At 38.1% G+C, this 16,187-nt stretch overlaps 1 long non-coding RNA gene across 1 annotated transcript; it reads right to left on the bottom strand.

Moving 5' to 3' along the window:
* Positions 1 to 476: 476 nt before the first annotated feature.
* LOC129019127 (uncharacterized) lies at positions 477 to 14,096 on the bottom strand. The gene is made up of 4 exons (XR_008495525.1): positions 14,041 to 14,096; positions 13,736 to 13,822; positions 963 to 1,196; positions 477 to 603 (listed from the first exon to the last, which is right to left on the bottom strand). It is a non-coding gene; the product is annotated as an uncharacterized LOC129019127 (long non-coding RNA).
* Positions 14,097 to 16,187: the final 2,091 nt, after the last annotated feature.

The following is a 16,187-nucleotide window of genomic DNA, read 5'->3' as shown; positions in this document are numbered from 1 at the left end:
CAAGAGGACTCATTGACACAAAATTCACCAGGGACTGATGATTAAAAACCAAAATACCAATTTATTACTTTACAATAAGAACTCAAAGCAGAGTAGATAATTCTTTCTGCTGCGCAGCTTATTCTCTATTCGCAGACAAGTCTTCACGGGAGCCAAATTACCATCAGGAGCTTCTCAGGAAGCAGGGGCTCTTAGCAACAGGAGGCTGATGTGGCAGCCCCATGAGCTCATTCCCTTAACGGGACATCCTGCCCCATGAACAGGTTTCTGCTCTCTGGTGATAGAACATCTTCTCCTGTGCACAAGGCAGAAGTCACGGCCAAAATTTGCTCCTCACTTGTTCTTTTCTGTATTTGCATCACTGATCATTATGCTTCTTCTTGGCACACTGTTTCTAAGGTAGTCCAGCATCTTTCTAATTTTAATCAGGTATTGCTGGCCTGAGAGCTATTCTGGCTTTTGATAATAAATTGGCATAATTATGTTCCAATCTGCTAAATGTTTGTTTTGGAATTTAGCTGTCAGAGATGATCCACTTTCCAAGTTCCTGGAGTAGGGAAGTTGTGGGAGAAAGAATCCCTCATTGTTGAACTGAAGCACTACCTGCAGTGAGTAGTTAAGTAAAGTGATAAGGATGCCAGGAAGAGCCATGTTTAAAGATCTAAGACCCAGGAAAGCATGCAACAGGGCTAAAAACACCATTATATTCATTGGTGCATCACTTTTGGCATCCTAACTGCAGGAGGCACAACCTGATCTATGATTAGGTTCAGTACTGCAGATAGAAGACGGCAAAAACATTCCTTCCCTTACCCCTCTCTCCTTCCTTCCTTTTCTCCATTCCTTCCAACGCTTAAGGCTTAATGGCTTCCATATATATCCTCACTTAAAATACAATCTGCCAATTACTAATTCTGATTAATAACAATTTGCATTGTGTACCTGAAACATTCCATGTTTACCTGATATTGTCAGCATTTGTTTGTCATGCTCAGCTTCTATCTTGGAGACTTGCTTTTCATTTAGCGTAACTTCCAGATAATTGGAGTAGTTTTATTCCCCCTTATCCATCAACTCCATCTTGATTTACTCCTTCAGAGATTTTTTTGCTATTGTTTACCTTCTTTTGGTCTCCTTCTTTCCTCCCAGTGGGATGATGCTAGATGGATGCTTAATTTTCTTTACCGATTGCCTCCCTGAAACATTTGCTTCAATTAGAGGAATTGGCAAATCTAAAAGGTTCTTAAATATTTCAGAAAAATAAATGGCAGATAAATTTCTTAAATAGTTAATTGTTGGAACTTTGACTTCTGGGAAGATGGAGTAGATGTAGTTTTCCCTATTCCTCCCACTAAGTACAACTAACAACCTTGAACATTATATGTAAAAAAAAAATAAGAAGAAGACTCTGAACAGTGGGGAGAAGAAAGCACTGTCTAGGAATGTGGGAACCCAAGAAATAGCATCATGATGGGTTCCCTAGATTTTCTTTTTTGCCTCCTGTCTTCTAGACTTGGAGCTAAAGAAATCAGCACCCTGTAAACATCAATGGTCGTAGACTAAAAGAGCCCCAACAAAAGCCTTGTCTCTCTAGACAAAGGCCCAGGCAGGGAGCGGTATAGCCAGATAGAAAACTTTTAGATACAAGTGCTCTACGGCTGCTGCCAAACACCACAGAAAAAATGATGGCCAACCAAGGTGAATGGGGAGCCTAGACTTCCACTCTTATCAGGACCCTCAATCCCTCCATGGGGTGGTGTCAGAAGAGGCAGAGTAAAGAGCTCAGACTTCTACCCCTGCCAGCCAGCAATGAGACCCCCACTTCTCAGTATCATTTGAGGCCATGTGGGAAGCCTGTACTTCCTACACACCCAACAGGAATAAAGGTTGTGTTATAGGCGGCCTAGTGGAAATTCAGGACTTTTGCTGCCATCCTGAGGAGTACTGAGGCCCTGGGGGGTCAATGGAGGCTATGTGGGGACAGTGTGGGGACAGTAGTGAGGCACTCCTGCTACTCCCAGTCAGTGTGATAGCTGCAGAGGTCTAGTGGGAAGCTAAGCCTCCCCTCCACCTTCCGTCCAGCAATACTGAGGATCCTCTCCCCTGTAGGGGTTATAACATAGTCTGAATGGGAAATGTGGACTTCTACCACCATCTGGTGCTAATGAGGCAGCTCTCCCCACCTGCGTCTACTGAAGTGGTGTCAGAGGAAGCCAGTAAGGTTTAAATAAGATTCAGAGTCTCATAAAATACCCAAAGTGTCCAGGTTTCAAAACCAAACTACTTGCCATATCAAGAACCAGGGAAATATCAACTTGAATGAAAAAATGTAATCAACAGGTGCTAACACTGAAATGTTGGAATTATCTGACAAAGATTTTAAAGTAGCTATCACAAAAATGTTTCATTAAACTATAAACAAATGCTTGAAACAAATAAAAAAGGTAGTTTTCTTAACTAAATAAATAATATAAAAAAAAACCAAATGGAAATTTCGTAACTGCAGAAATATGATTACCCCAAATTTAAAAACCAAGCTGATTGGCTCATTAACAGAAGAATGAGTATGAGGAAGGAAAGAATCAGTAAATTTGAAGGAAGAGCAATAAAAATTACCCCATCTGAAGAAAGAGAAAATAGACTGAAAGAAAAGCCTCAGGGTCCTTTAGGACAATAACTAAAAGTCTAATTTTTTGTTGTTGCTGTTGTTGAGAGAGGATCTTGCTCTATTGCCCAGGCTGAAGTGCAGTGGTGTGATCATAGCTCACTGCAACCTTGATCCCTTGGGCTCAAGAAACCCTCCCACCTGAGCCTCTTAAGTAGCTGGGACTTACAGTCATGTGACACCAAACCTGGCTTTTTTTTTTTTTTTTTTTTTTTTACTTTTAGTAGAGATGAGGTATTTCTATGTTGTCCAGGCTGGTCTCAGTCTCAACTTCCTGAGTTCAAGTGATCCTCTTGCCTTGGCCACCCTAAGTGTTGGGATTACAGGTATGAGCCACTGTGCCTGGCTGAAATCTAAAATTTGTGTCACTGCAGTCCCAGAAAGGCAGGAGAAAGAAGATAAAGCTGAAAAAGCATTAAAGAAATAATGGCTGAAAACTTCTCCAATTATTATAATTTTTTTTTTTTTTTTTAGAGACAGGGTCTCACTCTGTCACCCAGACTGGAGTACAGTGGCACAATTATAGCTCATTGCAGTCTCAAACCCTGGGCTGAAGTAATCCTCCTGCTTCAGCCTCCAGCATAGCTAGGACTACAGGCATACACCACTGTGCCCAGCTAATAACTTTCCAGTTTAGACAAGATTCACACATCTACAGATTTAAGTAGCTGGAAGAATCCCTGAACAGTTCACATCCAAATAAATCTACATCAGGACACATCATACTCAAACATCTAAAAACTAAGGACAAAACATCTTGTAAGTCACAAAAGAGAAAATATATTTTACATGTAGGGAAAATAAAATTCAAATGACAATGATTCCTCATCAAAAACTAGAAAAACCAGAGGAAGGGGCACACCATTTTTGAAGTCCCGAACTGAAAGAAAGCAATTGTCAACCTAGAATTCTATATACTGAGAATATCTTTCAGGAATGAAGAAGAAATCAAGATGAAGGGGAAACTCTCACCAGCAGTTCTTTCCTAAAAGAACAGTAAAAGAAGTTCTTTACAACGAAAGGAAAAGATACAAGAAGGAAACTTGGAACATCAGTGTACTAGTCTGTTCTCACACTGCTATAAAGAACTACCCAGGACTGGGTAATTTATGAAGAAAAGAGGTTTAATTGATTCACAATTCTGCAGGCTTAACAGGAAGCATGACTGGGAGGCCTCAGGAAGCTTGCAAACATGGCAGAAGGCAAAAAGAAAGCAAGCGCTTTCTTCACATGGCAGTGGCAGGAGAGAGAGCGTGAAGGAGGAAGTGCTGGACACTTTTAAATAATCAGATCTTGTGAGAACTCACTCATGACACAGCACCAGGGGAATGGTGCTAAACCATTAGAAATTGTCCCCCATGATCCAATCACCTCCCAGCAGGCCTCTCCTTCGGCACGTGGGTATTACAATTCAACATGAAATTTGGGTGGGGACACAGAGCCAAACCGTATTATTCCACTCCTGGACCCTCTCAAATCTCATGTCTTTCTCACATTACAAATCACAATCATGCCTTCCCAACAGTCTGTCAAAGTCTTAACTCATTCCAGCATTAACTGAAAAGTCCAAGTCCAAAGTCTCATCTGAGAAAAGGCAAGTCCCTTCCACCTATAAGCCTGTAAAATAAAAAACAAGTTAGTTACTTCCAAGATACAGTGAGGGTACAGGCATTGGGCAAATGCTTCCATTACAAAAGGAGAAATCGGCCAAAACAAAGGGGCTACAGGCCCCATGCAAGTCTGAAACCCAGCAGGGCAGTCATTAATTATTAAAGCTCTAAAATAATCTCCTTTCACTCCATGTCTCAAATCTAGGTAACACTGATGCAAGGGGTGGGCTCCCAAGGCCTTGGGCAGCTCTACCCCTGTGGCTCTGCAGAATGCAGCCCCTGCAGCTGTTTTCATGGGCTGGTGTTGAGTGCTTGTGGCCTTTCTTTCCAGGTGATCATAGTGCAAACTGTTGGTGGATCTACCATTCTGGGATCTGGAGGACTGTGGCCCTCTTCCCACAGCTCCACTAGGCAGTACCCCAGTGGGGACTCTGTTTAGGGGCTCCAACCCCACATTTTTCCTCTGCACTCCTCTCCATGAGGATGCCAACCCTGTAGCAGACTTCTGCCTGGACATCCAGGCATTTCCATACATCTTCTGAAATCTAGGCAGAGGTTCCCAAAACTCAATTCTTGTTTTCTGCATATCTGCAGGCCCAACATCACATGGAAGCCACCAAGGCTTGAAGCCTGCACCCTTTGAAGCCATGGCCAGAGCTGTACCTTGACCCCATTTAGTGACAGCTGGAGCTGGAGCATCTGGGACACAGGGCACCGTGTCCTGAGGCTGCACTGAGAAGCAGGCCCTTGGGCCTGGCCCAGGAAACCATTTTTCCCTCCTAGACCTCCAGGCCTGTGATGGGAGGGGCCATCATGAAGGTTTCTAAAATGCCCCGGAGGCATTTTCCCCATAGACTTGGTGAATAACATTGGCTCCCCATTACTTATGCAAATTTCTTCAGCCAGCTTGGGCTTGAATTCCTCCCCAGAAAATGGGTTTTTCTTTTCTACCACACGGTTGAGCTGCAAATTTTCTAAACTTTTACACTCTGCTTACCTTTTAAATATAAATTCCAATTTCAGACCATCTTTGTTTATGCAAATAAGCGTAGGGTTTTAGGAGCAGCCAGGTCACATCATCAAGGCTTTGTTGCTTTGAAATTTCTTCTTCCAGACACCCTAAATCTTCTCTCTCAAGTTGTAAGTTCCACAGATCTCTAGGGCAGGAGCAAAATGCTTCCAGTCTCTACTAAAACGTTGCAAGACTCACCTTTGTTACAGTTCCCAATAAGTTCCTCATCTTCATCTGAGACCACCTCAGCCTGGACTTCACTGTCCGTATCACTATCAGCACGTTGGTTGAAACCATTCAACAAATCTCTAGGAAGTTTCAAACTTTTCCACATCTTCCTAACTTCTTTTGAGCCCTCCAAGTCTGTAGGAAGTTCCAAACCTTCCCACATCTTCATATCTTCTTCTGAGCCCTCCAAACTGTTCCAAACTCTGCCTGTTACCCAATTCAAAAATCACTTCCACATTTTCATGTATTTTTATGGGAGTACTACACTCCTGGTACCAATTTTCTGTATTAGTCTGTTCTCACACTGCTATAAAGAACTACCTGAGACTGAGTAATTTATGAAGAAAAGAGGTTTAATTGACTTATAGTTCCATAGGCTTAACAGGAAGCAGGACTGGGAGGCCTCAGGAAACTTATAATCATGACAGAAGGCGAAGGGGAAGCAAGTACTTTCTTCACATGGCAGCAGGAGAGACAAAGAGAAGAAGGAAGTGCTACACACTTTTCAACAACCAGCTCTCGTGAGAACTCACTCATGAGACAGCACTAGGGGAAGGGTGCTAAACTACTAGAAACTGCCCCCATGATCTAATTATTGTCCAGCAGGCCCCTCATCAATATGTGGGGACAACAATTCAACATGCAATTTGGATGGGGACACAGGAGCAAATCTTATCAATCAGGAAGGAAGAAAGAATAATGGAAAGAGAAAAATATGCATAAATACAATACATGCTACCTCTCTTGAGTTTTCTAAATTTATTTGGTATGTAAAGCAAAAACTATTGTGCTTTCTGATGTGTACCTAAATGTATGTAGAAGAAATATGTAAGACAATTGTAGATGTGTGATGGTAAAGAGAGGTAAATTTTCCAAACCTCACTTGCACTTGACCTGGTGAAAGGTTGACACCAGTAGACTGTGCTAATATCTATCTATCTATCTATCTATCTATCTATCTATCTATCTATATCTATATATATCTCCCCAGTGTAACCATTAAGAAAGCTACACAAAGAAATAGAATAAAAAGCATTGTAGATAAATCAAAACAAGGTTCTAAATGAATTTTTAAATAACTAACAGAAGGAAAAAACAGAAAGGAAAATCAGAAAAGATAAATGGAAGACAAAAATGGAAGACTTCAGATGTCAATAATATTACATTTAATGTAAATAGTATACATACACCAATTAAGACAGAAGAGGACAATAATTGATTAAAAAACGACCAACCATATACATTCTATAAGAAACTCATACCATGTTCATGGATTCAAAGATTTAACATATTAAAGATGTCAATTCTCAAATTGAGGTTTAATGCAATTCTTATACAAGTTTAATGTGATTCCTATTAAAATTACAAAATGTGGTTTTGCCTATTTCTCTTTCCAGCTCAATCCATTTTTTCTTTACGTATTTTGCAGCTCTGTTTTTTTTTTTTTTTTTGGTGTGTGTGTATATACTTTGCTATGTCTTACTTGGTGGATTGATTCTTTTATAATTATAGATATCAGTGGACTTACCCTAAAATTTATAAGGAAATAAAAAGGAACTTAAATAACTAAAATAATTTTGAAAAAGAACAATAAAGTTGGAACAATCAGTCTACTTGATTTCAAGCCTTACTGTGTACCTTCGGTAATTAAGACTGTGTAGTATTAGTGAAGGAATAGTCACATAGACAAATGGAACAGATTCAAGAACTGAGAAGTAGCCCCACACAAATATGCTCAACTGAGTTTTGGCAAAGGTGCAAAAGTAATTCAGTGGTGGAAGGATATCCTTTTCAGCAACTGATGCTGGAGTAATTGAACATCCATAGACTAAAAGGTGAACCTCAACCCAGTTCCCACACTTTATACAAAAATTATCTCATAGTTAATCACAGACCTAAACGTAAAATTTTAAATGATAAAACTCCTAGAAAAAAAAAGGAGAAAATCTTTGATATGTAAGGCTAGGCAAAAGGTTCTTAGACTTGACATTAAAAGCACAATTCAGAAAAGGAAAAAAATAATAATTTAAACGTCATTAAAATTTAAACCTTTACTTTGCAAATGGCCCTGTTAGGAATAATAAACTAAAAATGGGAGAAAATATTTGAAAACCACATTTTAATCAAAGTACTAATATCTAGGATATGTAAAATTGTTCAAAACTCAACCATGAAAAAATTCAATTAGAAAATATGCAAACGCATGAATAGAAATCTTACCAAAGAGGATATACATATGGCAAATAAACATATGAAAGATATTCAACATCTTTAGCCGTCAGGTAAATGCACATTAAAATCACAAAAGCTATTGAGGATGTGGAGAAACCGGAACACTTACACATTGCTGTTGGTAATGTAAAACAGTGTAGTTACACTGGAAAATAGTTTATCGACTGAAATAAAAAATGAAACGTGCAGCCAACATGTGACCCAGCAATTGTATTCTTGGCCATTTATGCCAAAAATGAAACTTGTGTTCACACAAAACTTTGTACCTGGATGTTCATAGCAGCTTTATTCATAATCATGCCAAACTGGAAACAACCCAGATGTCTTTCACTCAGTGAATGGTTAAACTAACTGTGCTATGTCCATACCATAGACTACTACTTGCAGTAAGAAAGAACAAACTATTTACATGCACAACACCTTGGATGAATCTCTAGAGAATGATGCTGGGGAAAAAGCTCATCCGAAAGATTGCACCTTATAGAACTCTACTTATAAAGAATTATTAAAATGATAAAATTATAGAAATAGACAATAAATGAAGTTCCCAGAGGTGAGAGGGAGGCCCAGAGGGAAGTAGATGTGACTATACAAGGTATCAAAGTAGATTATTTGTTGACAAAGTTGTTCTGTATCTTGAGTGCACATTGTCAATATCATGATTGTGGCAATGCACTATTATTTTGAAAGAAATTATCATTGGGTAATCTGGATAAAGAGTACATGGGACTTCTCTGTATTATTTCTTAGACCTACAAGTAAGTCTAGAATTATCTAAAAGTTAAAAGTTAAATTTAAAAAGAGTTAATTATTATAAATAATGAATTGATTTTAATATAAATTTTGTAACACTCTGGGAAGAATTTACTTTGGAGCTATTTGTCTCTTATTCACCTTACTCCTAGTCATAAATGAGTGTTTTTCCATTTGAAAGTTTCTGGTTTTTATTTTTAGAGTTAATTAATTTACCCATTTATCAAGCATCATCTCTTAATTCAGTACTGAATTAAGCAATTTTAATTAGTAAAAGAAAAATTATAAAACTTAGCAGTGTTTCAACCTATGAGATTCTGAAAATTGATTACAATTAGAATTTTAGATTTTTCTTCCCCAAATTATATGAATTTCAGATCCTAGTGTTTGTTATCATTATATTTTATTTTTAAAGATGGTAAGTACAGTTTTGCTTTACTTGTATTCCACTTGGAGAAAAAACATCTGGTATCATCAAGGAGCAGAGGAAACATGGAAAAACAGCAAGTTATGACAAACATAGGAGGTAGCATTACACAAAATAAATTTCACTTAAATTCATCTTACTAAGCAAATGAATTAACCAATGAGAAGCTATTTCTTAACCTATAAAATTGGTGTTATAGTATCTATTGTACTGGGTTGGGAGGAAGGCTTCCTAACTTGTGAAGTGTCCTGCAAATGTAAGTGAAGTCTTATATGGTGCAGGCAGGACAAGAGTAACTGAAAAAGTCTTTCATACAAAATGGATTATGGGTGGTGTGACATTTATTTAAATTTTAGAAGACACATAAAGAGGCATCCTTAGGTAAATTAGTAAGATATTTGAGATCATGTTGAGGTTTTCAGCTATGAAAATACTGGAGGAAGTACGGAGCTGATAGGCCTTGTATGGGAGGGATTTTCACTTGCTTCTAACTTTGCACTTATTAATATTTTAAATTATGTTATTCAGGTTACATTTTAAAATATAACTGGTAAAAATAAATATTTCTGAGATATTTATAATTCACTTGTATTTCCCTATGCCCTTTAATCCACATATCTTTTGGGGCTTTAGTTATGTTTATTGATTTATAAAATATTTTTACATATTGATCCTTTGTCATGTCTTTTAGTCATTTTTAAATTATTTGTTTTAAATGTTCAACTATTATTATTAAGGGCTCAGGAATTCTTAATCTTTAGTTAAATTTTTATTTTTTCTTTGCTAATTTTTTATATCTTTAAAATTTCCTGTTTATGTAATAAAAAACATATTTGCGTCTATTCTTTCTAGTTTTCTAATTTTTTTTACATTTGTTGCTTTAATCTATCTGTTACGTATTTGATTTTATAGTGTGAGGAGAATATCTGCAACATTTTGACTTTCAAATGTTTGTTTTATCTCTAATTTTCACTTTATTCTCAGTTCTTGATCAATAATCACTGAGACCAGCATAAATTTATAAATATTAATTTCATTCAGTAACTTCAACTGTTGCTACCACCAAAACTTTTATCAATATACTTGAGTAGAAATCAAATGAATTGATATACAGTAGTTCCTCCTTTATCCTTGGAGAATACGTTCCAGGACCTCCAGTGGATGATTGAAACTGCGGCTAGTACTAAACCCCATATGTACTATGTTTTTTCCTACACATACATACCTGTGATGAAGTTTGATTCATAAATTAGTCACAGTAAGAGGTTAACAATAACTAATAATAAAATATGCAATTATAACTATACTGTAATTAAAGTTATGTGAATATGATCTCTCTCTCAAAATATGTTATTGTACTGACATGGATTTCAGTCTGCTGTTAACTGTAGGTAATGGAGCCGCAGATAAGAGGAGATCTCTGTATTTACTATACTCTTCTGCCTGTGAAGTTGCAAGTGTAACCTTTCTTGACAGCAAGAGTGCTCATAGGCTGGGCATAGAGGCTCACGCCTGTAATCCTAACACTTTGGGAGGCTGAGGCAGGTGGACTGCTTGAGCTCAGGAGTTTGAGACCAGCCTGGGCAACACAGTGAGATCCTGTCTCTACAAAAAATAAGCAAACAAAAAAATTAATCAGGCATGGTGGCACACGCCTGCAGTCCCAGCTACTTAGGAGGCTGAGGTGAGAGGACTGCTTGAGCTCAGGAGGTCAAGGCTGCAGTGAGTTATGATTGCACCACTGTACTCCAGCCTGGGAGACAGAGTGAGATCCTGTCTCAAAAAAGAAAAAAAAACAAACCCAAAAACCAACAACAAAAAGAAAGAAACCAAAACAAACAAAAAAGAAAGTACTCACCAAAAATTAGCTGCAGAAAGTTAGCAACACGTGGTCAGGGTGCTCTACGAAAGGTATTATTTCGATGCAAAAGTAATTGCTGGTTTTGCCATTACTTTGAATGCCATTACTTTTAATGGCAAAACCAGCAATAACTTTTGCACCACTAATATTCACAGCACTTAGGAAATTCAGTTACATTTGCTATGGTCATTATGAAGTGGAAAGAAAACTGAGATCTAAACATATTAGTGGCTAGCCCAAGTTTACCCAGCATGTTAGAGGCAGGACTTGTACTAGGAAAAACTACTGCTCCTTTCCTGCTCAGTTTTCTTTCCGTCGCACTGTAAATAACCTGAAAACCGCCCATTCATCATAGAGCATGGATGTGAAACCTAGACTGAGTAATGATGCCGATTCAGCTCACTTTACTCCTGGGTTCTTCTTGTGTGGGAGAAAAATAGGATTAAAATATGGGCTTGTAAACTATTTGGTATTTGTAAAACAGAAATAGCCACGAATCTGTTTCTTTCTAATGTATTCTTCTTTTGTGCATTTAAAAAAATCACTCCTCAAATTTTGTTTTTTCACAAGTTTAGAAATGAGAACTAATACACATGTAACACGACATCAGAGCAAGTGATTTGAGATTACATTAGCATGTTCCGTTAGTTTATTATTTATTTTATTGACTGGCCTTAATGGAACTGGCATTCTTTATGAAAATGTTTCTATATCCCGTGAAGGGAACATTCAAATGACTTCATCATCGTTCAGGATCCTTCCTTAAGGTTCTAGAAGTCAGTTTTGGTGAAGCACTAGGTTATGTAGAAACAGTGTGAATTGGGGTGGTTAAAGGTTTAGTATGAATGTGATTAGAATGTTAGAAAGCTACTCAAATGCATTGAGATTAAGGGAAGAGACCCTGGCTGCACGATCAAATAAGGCCCATATGTGCTTCTCTTTGAGGGTGGAGGTGACAGAAGTAAGAGTAAATATGTAAATTATTTAGAACATATTAACATTAATTATTTCTAAAGATTGTATTCTGATATTTCAAATTTTTTTGGCTAGAAAAGTTAGAATTATTAATACTAGAAGTCATAAAATGGAAATCAAAAATTTCTGATGCCTCATCAGTAAGTCATGTTGTTTTTTCTTTTTTTTCCCCCAAGTATTTCAGTATTCTTGCTGGAGGCACTGATGAATGGCCCATCCTGGAGCCTTCACAGGGGCATGGGGTGCTTAGATACTAAAACAAAATTATTTGGCAGGGAAGAGATTGTTTATGCTTTTCTTTTATTGCTTACTAAAGGCCAACATTCTACTTTAGAGAGATCAATATTCCTGAATTGCAAACTTTTTAGAAGCCTAAAGGAAATGAATCCTTGTCGAGCTAAATGTTAACCCTCTCCCTGTTATTGAAAACAGCAAAGCTGTTTTCCTGCTACAGTTTTTTTTTTATTATACTTTAAGTTCTATGGTATATGTGCACAATGTGCAGGTTTGTTACATATGTATACATGTGCCATGTTGGTGCGCTGCATCCATTAACTGGTCATTTACATTAAGTATTTCTCCTGATGCCATCCCTCCCCCATCCTCCCACCCTACAACAGTCCCCGGTGTGTGATGTTTCCCTTCCTGTGTCCATGTGTTCTCATTGTTCAATTCCCACCTATGAGTGAGAACATGCGGTGTTTGGTTTTCCGTCCTTGCGATAGTTTGCTCAGAATGATGGTTTCCAGCTTCATCCATGTCCCTACAAAGGACATGAACTCATCCTTTTTTATCCCTGCATAGTATTCCACGGTGTATACGTGCCACATTTTCTTAATACAGTCTATCATTGTTGGACATTTAATTTTGCTCTGCTTTAGAAGAAAGAAGAGGTAATCTCCGAGGAGCCCGTGACTGGTTAGCTTTAGTTTTAATATTACAACTAACCCTTTCTTCCTCTCTTAAAAAATGTAATCTGGGTCTGCAGCTCCTGAAAACAATGTGAATATTTGCTAAGTGTTCAAAGGCCCCCCCAAACCTCGCGTGTGTCCCTTGTCTCACTGGGCCATGATTAAATTACCTCTTCTTTCTCAAGGCTTCAGCTTAAGCATTATCTCTAGGGCAACTTGCCTGGCTCCTTAGAGCAGTTGGCCTTCCTGGCACATGTCCTCAGAGCTGCCTATTTTTCTTCTGTCATAGCACTTCTTATTTTATTCTTAATGTTCGCTTAATTTTGTCTTCTCTGCTACACTGTAAACTCCGTGAAAACAAATACTATGTCTAATTTGTTTTTAAAAGCAGTGTTTTGTGCAGATTAAGGCATCTGATAAATATACGCATTGCAGGACTGACTAAAAGTCATTAACTGGGCTTGCACTATGCCCAAGGCCCTTGGAGCCCAGGTGGGCATCACTACATTCACCTTAGATATGAAGACATGAAAATTCAGAGAGCTGGTCTCTGGGTTCGCAATGAGAGGTAATTCTGGTAGTTTCAAACCCAACCCTATACATTGCCCGAGTATATGCTCCTTTTGCTATAAAACGCTTCTTTCAACATTTTCCTAAGCTCCAGATAGTTTTGGGAGGCAGGATATAGGAGGCCCCTGGTATCCCATTCCCTGTGGTCTTGTTGAAAGCACTGCCCAGAGAAGTCTTCTTGCCCACTCTCAACTAAAATTATGTCGACAGGCGGTAGACTGAAGGCGGCACTCTCATCCTCTGGCTAACTCGTAACTTTCTCTGGTTGTTGCAGTGGACAACCAGAGAAAACTTTCTGGGTTCTGAGTTGGGGTGGTAGCTTTACAGTCTGAATTTAAGACTGGGGCCTCATTTTGAAATGCTCTGGGATGCACTAGGAATACAGATTGCCAGAAATACCACTATCCTGGAATATGTTAGAGTTTCAGAGTCCCAGGAGAAAAGTAAGCCTGTTGCAGCCTACCTCACAGCCTCAAAGACATACAGAAGACCTAATCAGAGCAGTCTTCTACTTAGTTCAAATGAAGCTCTGTGGCCCCAGGGAGTCCCGGTCTGGTCCAGCACCTGTTTGGGATGGCCTGCAAGATAAGAATGGTTTTTACTGTTTTAGAATAATTGGAAAAATGTCAAAGGAAGTATAATATTTCATGACACAGGAGAGCTATATGAAATCCAAACTTCTGTGTTCATGAATAAGGTTTATTGGTACATAGCCACACTCATTTACTTACATATTTTCAACGGTCAGTTTTGCACTAAACACTAGAGTTGAGTGTCTGCAACAGAGAACACCTACCCTGTAAAGCTTAAAATATTTACTGTGTTGAGCTTTAGAGAAAATGTTTGCCAATTCATACTGTAGTTGAACATTGTAAAGAAGAAATTCATGCCGTTAATCAGATGGCGAGGTTGTCTCTCCCAGCAATTTTTCAATCTAAAAATCTTCAACTACTAAAAGTTAATAATCTGTGAAACATTTTCATTGGTTCCAACAATAGCAGCAACTACAAGTGCAAATTTCCACATCTCTCCAACCTTTAAAACCAGAGTTGGCCAAGCCAGAGTTTTTTTCATCTTGTGGGATGGGGTCACGTGTTCTGTTACCACATCAGAGGATGTTACCATTACCGTGTCTGTGATCAGAACTTAGGCATAAGCTACTTCCACTCTCCAACATGCAAAACTACTCTTCCAAGTTGTGGGTAAAAGGAAGTGTTTGAAGACCGGGGTGCCAGCCAGTATCAACTGAGAGATGGGAAGAGTGATGCAAGCTGAGATTGAAGAGACATGTGTGATTCTGATCACGCTGAATCTTATGACCCATGTAAGAGTTTGCATTTTACACTAAAAATAATGTAGCAGTATTAAACTGCTTTAAGCAGGGAAGTGTTATAATATGGTCCTTATTTAAGATATTTAGTTGGGCTGCTTGTGGAGGATATGTAAGAGAAGGATAGAGTAAGGAGCCTAGTTGGAGGCATTGCTACAAACCAAATAAAAGATGCTAAGGTCTGATGTCGGAATGATGTTAGTGGAGAGTTAAGTGGGCCGATTTAAGATGCATTTTGGAGGACTATTGAAAGAACTTGGGAAAGGAGATGAATAATAACGTTATTTACTGGGATGTAGAAGTTTGGAGGAAAGAGAATTGATAGAAAAATTCAGGAGCTCTATTTTCAATATATAGTGTTTGAAGGTCCTATTAGACCTCAAAATGGTATATTAAGTAAATAGTTTGAACTGGAAATAAACCAAGAGGGAACTGGAAAATAAACATGGTAAACTGTCTCTCTAGTTGCCATAGCAGGAGCTACTGGTATCAAGAACCAAAAAGATTGGGCTTAAATGGCCTCATGAGGACAGGAGTTCAGGTATATCATGTGATGCAAGGCTAATTGCTGAGTTGGAGATCTTATATGGAACTCAAACTTTTGAAATACCGTCAGTGAAAGAGTGAGTAGAAAATTTTACCTTTGCACAGTCAGATGACAAATGAATTTGTCTATCTCAGCCTGAGTTCTGGGTACAAAGGAAGAGTTATACCTGAGAATTTGTAACCACAGGCCTATCTTCATGTAGTCTGTGGTTTGAATACCTATTGCCTACTTGATTTAGTAAACCATAAACCCATAAGCCCAATTAATATTTAAACATAGTTTATGGAGCCAGATCCAGAAATAGTGTAATATCTTTGATCAGACTAATCCTCTCGAACATAACAATTATAAACTCTGAATGAAATACTTTTTAAAGCACAACCATTGGAAGTCACTGAAGAATAAGCAAAATCAGGAGGAAACTGATTGAGCCTGGAGAAAATTTGACCCTGGAAAGAAAAAAAATTCACTGAGAGCTACATTCACACCATTTTTCTCCTAAAAACAATCCCTAGTCCACACATTGCGGTGATAGCTAGAATTCAAGCAGAAAAAACAGTACTGTTTTATTAGGATAAGATGTGAAAATATGGAGTTCAGGGTTGTCAAAGAGACTGGATATGGAGGAAAAAAGTCTTGAAAGGAGGGAGATACAAAGGAAAGAGCACACAAATCAAATATCTACTACCCACATATAATTGGCTTGCCCATGAGCTGTGCAAGAGAATACCAGGAGGATGGAAGAATGCAAAAACATTAAGGCTGAAAAATCTAAGCAGAGTTTTAACTGAGTAAAAACAGAATTTGATGTTTGAATCTTGTCAATTTAAAAGAACTTGGCCTTTCCACAGAAATCCAAGAGAGACCATAACTTAGGAAAAACTGTTATGTCCCAACAATAAAAATGAGTTCTAAGATGAAAAGAAAACCTGGACATTTGATATGATAACAAAAATGTAGCCTCCACATGTGCAGGGTAATGAGTAAGTAATTAAATTGCATTCAAGAACAAATGTAAACACTCTTCAGAATAGAATAACAAAGTCAAGAATCTCTCTGTAGTGTC

This window comes from Pongo pygmaeus, chromosome 17, assembly GCF_028885625.2.
Source record: "Pongo pygmaeus isolate AG05252 chromosome 17, NHGRI_mPonPyg2-v2.0_pri, whole genome shotgun sequence".
Taxonomy (NCBI): domain Eukaryota; kingdom Metazoa; phylum Chordata; class Mammalia; order Primates; family Hominidae; genus Pongo; species Pongo pygmaeus.
Note: the sequence above shows the minus strand (reverse complement) of the source record. Positions and strands in the feature narration are given on the sequence as shown.